This window comes from Sminthopsis crassicaudata, chromosome 1 (genome assembly GCF_048593235.1).
Source record: "Sminthopsis crassicaudata isolate SCR6 chromosome 1, ASM4859323v1, whole genome shotgun sequence".
Lineage (NCBI taxonomy): Eukaryota > Metazoa > Chordata > Mammalia > Dasyuromorphia > Dasyuridae > Sminthopsis > Sminthopsis crassicaudata.
The window spans coordinates 346940398-346953937 of record NC_133617.1 but is presented as its reverse complement, the minus strand read 5'-3'; positions in this window follow the sequence as shown (position 1 = coordinate 346953937).

Sequence of the window (13540 nt, the reverse complement as noted above, 5' to 3'; positions counted from 1 at the left end):
CTATAAAGAAAACCACAAATGTATAAGTTCTAGGTCTTCTTAGATATTTTAATCCAAGGCTACCTCTGACTTTCATGTAAATTCTTAGCTTCTCCATATACTCTTATGCCCTCTTTAGACCTTACTACTCTTTCTTTCAATAGTCCCATGCAAATAACTATCTCTCTATCACTATCTCTTTCTGGGCCTGCCTATCATTCATTTATCTATACATCATCTCTCCCCAATTCTTTCTATTTCCCTATCTATTTATCTATCTATCTATATCTAATATATTTGTCTATTATAATGGGATACCAAGCAATCTTAAGGGATGAGAAAGTCTTATTATGTCTATCCTTTCTCCTGGCAATTCTACACATCTGTTTTGGAGTGGCAAGATTATATATCTTAGCACCTAATTGACAGGTGAGCATTATGTCTAGATCAACATCTTCCTACCTTAAAGATTTGTTCAATAATGAAACAATGTGTTTCCCTTAGCACTGAAAAATACTATCTACAAAAATATTCTTCATTCTATTTATTCTTCATATTTTATGTTCTTTATTCCATTTGTGTTCAGTGATAACATCAAGATTATACATTTTTATATTCATAATTGCCTTTGGTTTAATATTCTTGCCTTACCGATTATAGTACCTCAGTTTTCCAAAATAAACATTTCTAGGGTCTTTGTAGTTGGTTGCACAATAATTTTATGAATGGACTAAGGGAATCTCAAGAAGACAGATTCTCATTAAGGGAGCTGGCTCTCCCTATGTTATATAAAAGCAATCTGTAACACTAACTTTCTTTTTCTGCTTTTTATTTTTATTTTTTAATTTTTCATTAGAGCTTTTTGTATACAAAACATATGCATGGGTAATTTTTCAACATTGGTCCTTGCAAAATCTTCTGTTGCAATTTTTCCCCTTCTTCCTCCTACCTCCTCCTCTAGATGGAAGATAGTCCTATACATGTTAAATATGTTAAATAATATGTTAAATACAATATATGTATACATATTTATACAGTTATCTTGTTGCACAGGAAATATCGGATTTTAAAAGAAGGTAAAGATAATCTGAAAAGAAAAAAGCAAAAATGTAAGCAAACAGTGACAGAAAGAGTGGAAATGTTATGATGTGGTCCATATTCATTTCCCATTGTTCTTTCTCTAGATGTAGCTAGTTCAGTTCATTACAGAACAATTGGAACTGATTTGGATCCTCTCATTGTTGAAGAGAGCACATCCATCAGAATTGATCATCAAGTAGTATTGTTATTGAAGTACATAATGATTTTCTGGTTCTGCTCATTTCACTTAGCATCAGTTCATGTAAGTCTCTCCAAGCCTCTCTGTATTCATCCTGCTGGTTATTTCCTATAGAACAATAATATTCCATAACATTCATATACCATAATTTATTCAGCTATTCTCCAATTGGTGGGCATCCATTCATTTTCCAGTTTCTAGACACTACAAAAAGGGCTGCCACAAACATTTTTGCACATACAGGTCCCTTTCCCTTCTTTAATATCTCTTTGGGATATAAGCCCAGTAGTAACACTGCTGGATCAAGGGGTATGCAAAGTTTGGTAACTTTTTGAGTGTAGTTCCAAATTGCTCTCTAGGATGGTTGGATCCGTTCACAACTCTACCAACAATGCGTCAGTGTCCCAGTTTTCCCACATCCCCTCCAACATTCAGCATTATCTTTTCCTTTCACCAATCTGAGAAGTGTGGAGTGGTATCTCAGAGTTGTCTTAATTTACATTTCTCTGATCAATAATGATTTGGAACACCTTTTCATATTATTAAAAATAGTTTCACTTTCATCATCTAAAAGTTGTCTGTTCATATCCTTTGACTATTTATCAATTGGAGAATGGCTTGATTTCTTATAAATTAGAGTCAATTCTCTATATATTTTGGAAATTAGGTCTTTATCAGAACCTTTGACTGTAAAAATGTTTTCCATTTATTGCTTCCCTTCTACTCTTATCTGCATTAGTTTTGTTTGTACAAAAGCTTTTTAACTTGATATAGTCAAAATTTTCTATTTTGGGATCAATAATGATCTCTAGTTCTTCTTTGGTCACAAATTCCTTCCTCTTCCACAGGTTTGAGCTTCTAATTTATTTATAATCTCATGAGTATAAAGACTGGACTAGCTCCCTGGAGGCCTCAAGAACAGCCAGAGTCAGGATAAGTAAAAGTCCTTGGTCTTTAAGGGGAAAAGTGAAGGAGACAAACTGCCCCAGCTCACCACCAACCTCCTCATCCTGCCGAAAAGTGAGTCTGGCTCCTCTCATACCACCCTCTAATCCTTCTTGCAATTATCTGTATACACCAAACATGCAGAGCAAGGAACTGTGAGAAGGGCCATTTCCCCAAATATATGCTAATAGAATCATTGTCCAATAGGTAATTATCTTAAGTGCTCTCTTTTCTGATTCAAGCACACTTTTTAAGAGTTTCAGTCCTTTACATCTCCCACTTTCTTTTGTTTTAGAACACAGGTGCTCACACCCTCCCTGACTTCTCAGAAAAGGAGGTAAAAACACCAAAAAGGTGATGATCACACTCCCCCTTCCCCCCCCTCCAACTTCTCAGGAAGAGAGGTGAAAGAACTAAAAAGGAGATGATCATGCCCTCCCTGACTTCTCAGAAAGAGAGATAAAAACCACCAAAGGAAAGTGGGAAGTAAAGCCAGATATTGTTAGTGGGTTTCTGAGCTGAAAGGTCTTACTAGAAACAGGTATACACAAATCCATCAGCATGGGAGGTATTACACAAGCACATAGCAATAAAGCACAATGAATCTCCCCACAGCTGGTATAGGCTCAATGTGGTGAAAGAAACATGAATTGTACATGCAAGTAGTGATATAACAAACAATATGAATCAACATGGTATTGTAAAAGATATCCAGAAGTCCTAGAAGGAGGGTATGTAAATACCAATCACATAGACTTCTTCATCAGCCAAGAGATAGTCCAAAATCAATCAATTGTTTATTATTTTATGTGTTAGGGAATCCAATGATTCCTGCAGATTTTGAAGTCCTGCAACAGTCTTATCATGTCTCATAGAATCCAATAATTCCTGAGGGTTTTCAAGTCCTACTATAATCTTATTAACAATTTTTGATGTCCATGAGCCAATTGCCATAACTGCCATGCTCTTTCAGTGGTGGGCACAGTCAGCAATGGAACAGTTAACCTATCTGGTCCCTTCCATTCACCACTTTCTGGATCTCTCCACATTACTTGGCAATTATCTACAGATAATGAAGCTGCTTGTACTGGGCACTGCCCTTCTCATGGGTTATAAAAACCATCTGCTGGATCCAGTGCATCTTTGTCAAAAATCAAGAAGTTAATAGTATAAAGAGCTAGATTTAGAAGTTCTTTAGGGTTATCTGTGGCTCCCCCTTTCTTTTGTTTTTGGAGGAACATCTTAATGTCTCTGTTTCTCCTCTCTACTATTGCCTGTCCTTGAGGATTAAAGGGTACACCAGTGGTGTGTAAAATCTGATACTGTGCACAAAAGTGTGCAAAATGTTTAGAAGTATATGCAGGTCCATTGTCTGTTTTTATTACTTATGGCACACTCATAATTGCAAATGCTTGTATAAAGAATTCAGTGACCACTCGGGCTGTCTCTTTTGCTGCTGGTATTGCAAAAGTGAATCCTGAAAAGATGTCTACCACAACATGGGTAAAAGACAGATGACCAAAATATTTATAATGGCTCACATCCATTTGCCAAATTTCACTGGGTCTCAAACCACGAGGGTTCTTCCCTGGAGGGAGTGTAGGAGCGTGGAAAGGAAGGCAAGGTGTATAGACTTTTACTATGGTCCTAGCTTTCTCTCTTGTTATTCTAAAGTGTAATGCCCCAAGTATTTTTTGCTTTGAGCCCTGGGCTTGGGCTCTCCATCCCATTTCCCTGAATCAATATACATTTTGATGCCCAATGGAAATCTCTGTTGCATTTTGGACATGGGGTTTTGGGACTTGTTCTCCCACCCTGTTTTCTCACTCTGTCTTTATGCCAACACTGAACTTTCAGATGCCCTTTTTTACAACATTAAAAGCATTTATAAGTCTCTCTGGAAGTCCCTTAACAAAAGGGATCCTGTCTTCCTATGTTCAGATCCTAGAAAGTTTGTATCATACATAGCCTGGCTATAAAAGATATTTGTGCCCACTGTGGCACAGCAACCTAAGATTTCCTTTAAAGGAGCATCCTTGTGTAGGCCTAATATAATTCTTCTACAAACCTCATTAGCATTTTCTTTAGCAAGTTGCCTTATCATAATTTCTGTTGCTGTATTTTCACCAATAGTTCATATGACAACTGTCTGCAGACATCCCACAAAATCAGCAGAGGATTCATTTGGCCCTTGTGCTGTTTTTGTGAAGTCCTCTTCTTTATCCTGTTTGCCTGGGATAAAACCCTATGCATTGATAGCAGCAGAAGCAATTTGCTCATATGCTGCTATGGCGTAATTAATCTGTATTGAAGTATCTCCATAAGAACCCTGTTAGTTAGTCATAGGTGATTGGTGTATTAGCTCCAGTTTGCCTATTTCGTTGGGCTCAGAGCTCACTATATTCAGAAAGCCACAACAAGTTTTGTCCAGGTTCTAAGCATGTCCTTGCTATAGGTTTCCAGTCCATAGGGGTTAAAACTTCATAAGCCAAATTCTGTAATAACATCTTAACATAAGCTGATGTAGCCCCATAAAAAGAGCGAACCTTTTTTTGGTCTTTGATGATTTCTAGATCAAAAGGAGTATATCTTTTACTTTCTTCACCTGAAGAGTTAAACTGTTCAATCACAGAATACATTTCTGTTCTCAAATCAGCTGTAGTCTGCCCTTCTTCTGTGGTTTTAAGTAGTGCCTTTTGTAATCTAGTCATAGGAGGTGGTGATTGCTGGGGGAAGGTGCTAGTGGTAACACTGTCCCTCCCATTTCTCCTCCTTCCTCCATCCTGGAAGGTGGAGTTGATGGGGGCAGGTAAAAGATCTGCTCTGTAGTGGGAGTTGAAGCTGCCTTGTGAGAGTGAGAATCACCAGGCCCTTCAAGTTCATTTAACTCCCCATGCCCTCGTGCAATACTGCTGTTGATCTTTTTTTTTCTTCTTTCTCCTCACACTTCCTCATCTGGCTGTTCGTAAAACTTTTCTTTTTCCCATAACTTGCAGGATGCTTTAAAGCCAATTGTATTAAGTTGTACATATAGAATGTTTCCTTGGAAATTGAATCCGGACCATTATCATTATAATATTCACATAGTTGCTCTCCTACTAGTTTCCAATTATCTGCCTCTAATTCTTCTTCCTTGAAGAACCAAGGGGACATGCATTCTAACATATCCATGAGTCCATCAATCTGCTCCCAAGTTACAATCCAACCTTGTCTCTTTATCAGTCTGAGTATGTTTCCTGTAGATCTCCTTTGGGGTGAGGAAGAATCTTTTCCTGATCTGCCCCATTTCAGCTATAAAACAAGAGTTATTAGTTTAGCCCTTAACAAAATAAGTTCCCTGTTTGTCTATTAAAACACTCACCCTATTTCCTGGTCACCTGGGACTTATTCAGTGAAATTAGGGTCCTTGGTTCACATGTTGGACAACAAAATGTAAAGTCCAGGCTAGCTCCCTGGAGGCCTCAAGAGCATCCAGAGTCAGGATAAGTACTTGGTCTTTAGGAGGAGAAGTGAAGGAAATAGACAAACTGCCCCAGGCTCCCCAGCAACCTTTCTCCTTCTTGTCTGAAAAGTGAGTCTGGCTTGTCTCATACCATCCTCTAATCCTTCCTGCAATTATCTGTATTCACCAAACATAGAGCCAGAACGGAACAGTGAGAAGGGCTGTTTTTATAAATATATGCTAATAGAATCATTGTCCAATAGGTAATTAACCTTAAGTGCTCAATTGTCTAATTCAAGCACCTTTTAAGAATTTCAGCCCTTTACAGATGAGTTCAAATCTGGACTCAGAAATGTGGAGCTGGAGTTTAAGATATAATCTGGGATGGAAATAAAGATTTGAGAATTATCTGCAAAGAAGTAATCATTGATGTCATAACAGTAGATGCCATTTCTATCTCACAGAGAGAAGGCAGCTCAGAAGAAAGCCATTTGATGACTCTGAATTCTGCTGCAGTTTTATAGAGATACCCTTCTCTTTCCACATTTCTACTAGTTTCCTCTAGATATTTCCTTGCATAGCCTTCTAGCATCCCTAAATTACCATGAATCAAGCTGATTTATCATCTTATCCAACATCCACTTTTCTTAACTTTCCAGTTATGGCTTTTCCACATCTTTAAGGTTAAGGATCTCAGAATGACATACATGATCTTGCCTTTTAAAAGTCTTGATAAAGTTTTAGAAGGGTGAATGTTGAAAACTATCTTTGCATATATTTGGAAAAATAAAACACTATTAAAATAAAATTCAATGTAATTTATTTCATTTATAATCTTACAAATTTTATTGTATGCATTTAAACATCACTTTTTTTTAAAAAGTTACATTGTTTTCACTAAATAACCAAAAGGATCTATACACACAGAAAGAAGGTTAAGAATTCCTGCAATGATAACTTAATATTAAAGTTGATATTTATTTACTTTTTTAGGATGCTAAATTTTTAAATTTGGGATTTTCTTTGACTCTTTTCTTCAACCCCTAATTCTTATTAGTTGCTATGTATTATTGATTCTATCTTCACATTATCTCTCACATTCATATAATATCTACTACTTCCACTACTTTAATGTAGGTCCTGTTTTTTATTGGCCAAGACTATTGGAATAATTTTTAGTTTCTTCCCTCTAAAACCCATACCAAATATTCCTAATGTAATAAGAGTCTTGTTCTTCAGGGAATACAAAATATCTCTCTGTTGTCAATCCATGTAGAGGTTTTGGTGAGTCTGATTCCAGAAGTATATGATGGAGGGGTCCTTTGTCTCTTATTTCAGATCATTCACAGGGCACCTATTGTTTCCTGTCAGCTTAGTGCATGAGAATAGAAAGTCTTCTAATTGGATTTTGAATCAGAATTAAGTATGCATACAAAAGTTTCTGCTTCACAGAAGAGCCCCCTCTTCCTTGGTGGTTAATGAGACTTTTTTGTAATACTATTACAAAAATCTGAATAGGACAGAAAGGCAGCAGTGGTGGAAGAGGTACCAAGCTGCTTTGTGGTAGTCCAAACATTTTTCAATTTATAGCTTGTAAAATTCGTGCTAGTTTTTTTGAAATTAAGGAGAGCAGGAGGCAGGAGAGTCACCTGTCCTCAGCCCTTAAATACCTTGGTATGATTATATCATTACAGCACATTAAATTTGTGTGAATTAGAAAACCATTACATCACCATGCTAAATACTGAATATATGTATACTAAAGAACTATCATCTCATCAATTCCACTGAGTTAACACCTTTGTATAAGGATCCTTGTTTTAAATATCCTTCTCTAGAGTTCAGGCCCTCTACAATACCTAGGAAAATAAGGCAGATGGATAAATGACTTGTCCAGGGTCAAATACCAAGAAAGTGTCTGGGATCATATCTGAACTCAGGAAAATGAGTCTTCATAATTCTAGGTCCAGTACTGTATGCATTGTGTCACTTTCTTCCCTATTAGCCTGCAATTTGCTGCTAATTCTCCCTATCCAGGCCCTATCTGCCACTGTTTAAAAAAATTGTTTTATCTTTGTATTCATTCTTTCCTTATGTTAAATGAAAGTGTATTGAAGATGGAACCAACAACATTATGATATGGTAAACTTGGAAAAGCTGGAAGACCAACTGACCTCTAATAACTAGAGTACAGATCAGAACCTTCTGGTTACAGTGGCAGCTGCTGAGGCTACTAACAAGTGAGCTCTGAAGAGTGACCTACTTCACTCAATCTAGGAGTATACTAATTAGGCACTAAAATATAAAGTCCTTCAAGCAACAAAGCATTTTGTCCATCAGTTATGTTACAGCCAGAAGTTGTTAAAAGAGACTTTAATTGTGAATTTTTAAATTTGAATCTACTTTCTCTAATCCCTAAAACATTAGGGGAAAATGTGGTTCTGGTTTTGTATAAGGTTGTGTTTTGGTTCTTGTTATGGCTTTCAGTAAAGATTCCTGGAAAAATCTAATTGATGTTAAGTTGTTAAATTATATGAGAGAAATGTTACCTGGTCAGTCAATATGGGTGGAGTACAATAGATGAAAATTTGTAAATAATTTGTTGTTCATTTATTTCAATTGTGTACAGTTCTCCATGACTCCATTTGGGGTTTCCTTGACAAGGATACTGGAATGGCTTTCCATTTCCTTCTTCAGTTCATTTTACAAATGAGGAAACTGGGGCAAATTTTTGTTAAGTGATTTGCCCACAGAGTCACATAGCTAGTGTCTGAGGTCACTTTTGAACTCAGGTCTTCCTGACATCAGGACTGATAATCTATCTACTATGTCATGTATCTGCTTTTGTGAATAATAGAACTAAAAAATCTGCTCCCAACCACTCAGAGTAATAACGAGGACTCTAATGGAACAAGTGCTATCCTTGTTCTAGGGACCCAACATACTAGTGCAAGTGAGAATTGGAAATGAACTATACATTGTGTGGTCTGCTACCATATGAATCTAAACATGACTACCCAGAACAAAAATCTTAAGTGGTTCCCTGTGATTTCTGGGTTAAAATGTTTACTGTTTAGTCTGGCATTTGTGGCACACCATAATCTGCTTCAGTCTAGCTTCTGCTGCTCCTCTCCCCTTTTCTCATTCATTCATATTTACTTTCTTCTATCACTGAAACATGTTTGTATATTGGAATTATTTTCCTTCTCCAAGGACCAATTAGACTGCCAGTGCCCCTGTTAAGCCAACTCTGATCTGCCCAGAGAAAGCAATCACCATCTTAAATTTTTGGATCTCTCTCATGTACAATTGCATTCTAAATTGCATCATAACTTTTTGTGTTCACAAGTTTTATCCCTTCTATTAAATTTGAAGCTTTGAAGGAGAGTATACATTTTACCTTTAAATTTCTAAAAGCTTTCTAGTAGTTTGCTAAGTATATAGTTGGCTTTTAAAAAATTTGAATCAAATTAGAAATTTAAAGTTGAAGCCATTAAAAACTTTATAGTATAGAATAACCTGACTTTGAAAAGTTTGTTAATTTAATATTAAGTTTACCTAATTAATGATATCACATTCATCAATAATCCTTTGGGTACATTATAAAATAGAAGTCTCATAAATCATACTCATCTATTAAACAGGTTACCCTACATATGCTATGTATTTATATGAATTATATTTTTAATCAATAGTATGGATAATTTATTTGAAGTAATAGATATAATTTCTCTCAGAAATTAACATCTAGATTACAGAAGAAGATTGAGCTTTTTAATATATAAATACAGGTTATGAAGATGTGATTTGTTAGAAAATAACAAATATGGCCAAACTGCAAACTTTAAGAGATGTTGCCTATTTGATTTTGAATCTAAGGCTATATCCTATATATATGAAATTTACTGCTGCATTTTCAATTTTTCTCTTTCTCTTGTAGACATAGAGCCTGGTCCCTGGGTTCTTATACATCCTTTTCACTGATTGAATTCAAAGGAAGCAAGGAGGTTGCAAGATTTAGGCCAATAGTTTTTCATTTGCCATTGGAAAAATGATTTAATCACATTAGGGACTATCAGGAATGACAGAAATGTAAATATTCCTTGGGCAAGATAAAGATAAATAATGCTCTATTGCCAATTTTTCCATGGAGATAAAATAACAAAATTAATAAATAATAACACTTGACCATATTCTCTTTCAGCTAAAAAGTAAAAGTGTGAGCAAAACACAATGTGAAAATAACAGCTTCATTCATCTTAGGCTGATCTATAAACTGTGTCATTTACTGATCTTGGGCATATGGTTTATTCTCAGAGACAAAAGTGGTTAATCATATACATTCAAACTCTTTTTTTTTTCTTTAACAGATTTGTTTCCCCCCCACCTTTTTTTCTCTGTTCAGAGAATTCAGAGAATTCACAAGATTAAAAATGGTGTGTGTATGTTTATGTGTGTGTGTGTGTGTGTGTGTGTGATGCTATGGATGTCTTTCATGGAATATGAAAGGGAAATTTTCCTGGCCATCCACTTTCCCATTTCTGAGTCATTGCCTATCCTGCTAAATTGCTTAATACTTCCCATAGTGGACCTGTGACCTGGAATCTTTATGCAAGATTAATGGGAAAGCAAATGGGAATTAGTATTGGGGTGGGTTGCTCTGCAGCTCTCTCTTTTATCTAGCACTCCACCTGTTTTTTACAATTATGCTTTCATTAGTTTCTGAATCCAGAGATCCTACAAAAGACCTTTCCTTTCCCTCTGTCTCCATTTCCTCCCTCACGCCCACCTCATCTCCACACTGACACTTCCCCTCCATGCCCACCAAAAATTATCAAACTCACTCTGCCTCTAACTGACATGCTGACAGGAAATTATTACACGTCATTACACTTCTTAAAACACAATTTACCCAGCCTTTGCAAATTATTCTCCAGTGTATGTGAAGGGGTAATGGAAACTGTCGATTTCACTTATACTTGTCACTCGTACTTTCTCCTGGACAATGAACAATTTAGTTTTCTCTCTCTCTTAAAAAAAAAAGAAAAAAGAAAAAAAAGAAAACAAAACAAAACAAAACACCACAATCTTTTGAAATACAAAAAAGCATCTTCTACAAGGGAAAATAGAAATTAATCTCTTTGCCACTTCTTTTTCATTTGATTGTCTCCACTACAAAGTTATCAATGTATATTTTCACTAGAGTTCTTCCATGTTTCTCATTTGCATATCTTTATTTATTGGGACTTTTGTGTAAACAGGCTGAGCTCAGATAGATCCATCCCCTATTTGGAATAGCTTGCCAGCTTCCATTTCACCCACATATCTTAAACCTTATTGTCTCACATATACAGTCTGTCTACAATGTCTTTCTTTCCACTTCCTCCCTAGAACACCTTCTCCACCCACCTCCCCCACCTCCCTTGCTACCACTTGTGTCTGTGAGACTCTATCATCCAGCCATTTGTCTTTGGGTCTTGTCTGAAATAATTTGAACTGCCAAATCTCAAAATGAATAGGTTTTGTTAACACAAAAGGCTAAGGAACTAGTTGGAAATTTTAAAGAGCTCACCATCCCCAACTTTTAACTGATCATATTGTTCCTCATTCAGGCATTCTTCTGTCAGCCTTATTCTGCCTCAATGGGAGAAGGATGATGAATTGTTTGGTTACTGGAGGCAGAGAAAAAGAAATCTTGTGCGAGGGTCTGGGAATTGGTTAAGTACTTCTGCTGAGCTTCAACCTCATAATCGCTCTCTGCAACTTGGCTTCCTTGATTTATAAACTGAGGTGGTGATTAATGATCTTTTAAGTGGACAAGGCAGGCCAAAGCCTCACCAAGAGGACCACTCCAACACACTGACGATCACTTGTAGGGGAAGAATAACAGCCTTTGCATTTAGGTAACTGAGACAGCTTCGGAGCAACTCCCAGTCTACATTCACCAACATAAATCAGCTGTATAGTTTGCCTATTTTTGACATCATTCCTTGTGACCATACCTCCTCAGGTCAGCATGTGGCAACAGAATTTAAATAGAGTTGTAAATGTGAGAGATCAGGGATTCTCCTTCCAGGGGGAATAAAAATAATGGGGGAGGGCCAAGTGTATCTGTGTCACTTTGTGAATAGAGCATCCAAATTACTCAGAATCAGAAAAAAAAAAAAAATATATATATATATATATATGTGTATATACATATATATGCATATATGTATGTGTGTGCATATATGCACACATACATACATAGAGATTTAGATAGATTATAGATAGGAATAGAGATAAAAAGATATAGATGTATATAGACATATCTTCTCCTTGCTAGGCCTTGAGCTTCATGCAAATGCCATTTTCTAGTTGTCTGGTCTTAGTGTCCACATCACTCTGTTTTGACCCTTCTGGTTTCAATCCCTGTAGAAAGTGTTCAGTGTTCTAGCTAGCTCCTGAACACCTTCAATTCAAATATGCCTGAGGTCATATTTGTTCTTCTTCAGAGCAAAGTTAGAATTCCTCCCTTCTGGGCTATGCTGAACTTGAAGTGTTTTAATGAAATCTTGGCATTAGAAGTCTCCACTGTTTGAGGATGTGCCCAAAGATGATTAATGGAAATCGACAGAAACACTGACAGTAAGTGCTCACTGTACACTCAATCGTGTAATCTTCTTTTCTTGCCCAAATTTTGACTCCTCAGGCATTCACTTTATTCACCTCTTCTTGCCTTCTGGGTCCCACACCTAAGTGGACTTACTGATCTCTGGGATTGTGTCAGTTGCCTCTGTAGGAAGCCCAGGGAAAAGAACCTTTTTAACCATCATTTTTGAAAAAGAAAGAAACAAACAAACAAATACAAACATTATTTTCTGGTGATTGCAAGATGAATATTCATGAAAATAATGATTATAATTGAAGTCAATGTTGTTGACAAGTAATAAACACAAAGTAGAACCCAAACAATTTTGCTATAGCTATGCTAGAAAAGGATCAATAATGGAAAACTAACTTTGGCTAAACAGGGAGCTTTCAGCTCTCCCTAGAGGAAAATTCTGAAATATTTTCAATTTGATCAGAACTCAAGGGAAAATTTTAATGTTTCTAAAAAAGGAGGGGCCATAGGGAAGTTAAATCTCATATATTTATTTTCTGAAATTCAGTATTAATGAACTGGCCCTTTTGCTCTAATATTTGTAATGTTTTCTTCCCAAGCCTTTTACAAGGCAATAGAAGTGCAACTAACAAATTATGGCATGGCTCATGCTATCTACAGACAGTTAATATTATCCTCTTTTAGACAAGTCTGTGAATGTGGGCTTTTGTGAAATGCTAACTGAATCTTCCCAAACAGGTTTTTTTTTTTTTTTTTTTTTTTTTTTTTTTTTTTTTTTTTTTTTTTAGGGAGGCACTTAGAGGGTGTTTGAAAACTACCAACACAGAGTTCCACATTGAGCAAATATGCTAGCAACTACCCCAGGGAATAGAGGGAGTGAATATCCTTATGCAAATAGTTTTTACTGCAAGGAGGATAAGGGGAAAAAAAATGAATGAACTTGCATTGAAAATAGGACTTAATCTGTGATAGGAAGTCACTTCACCAATGCAAATTATTTTAGTTCTTTGTTTCAGACCTTTGAGACCTGTGGCTTAGACTAATGAGTCTGAACACTGATTTAGTGATACATTAAATCATCTCAAGGTTTCATATTAGTAAAAAAAGTCTGATTTTAGTACCCTTCAATTAAAAGTGATGTGGATGGGTTTATGATTTTATTCATGTGGGATGGAAAATGAAATCCTTCCTTGCTTTCTCATCTCAACTTTTGTCCCTGTCCTCACATCAATCTTCCATCAGGGATGCACTAAAGGTACTGAAAGATCTTCCTCAATCTGTTAGTCAGTCA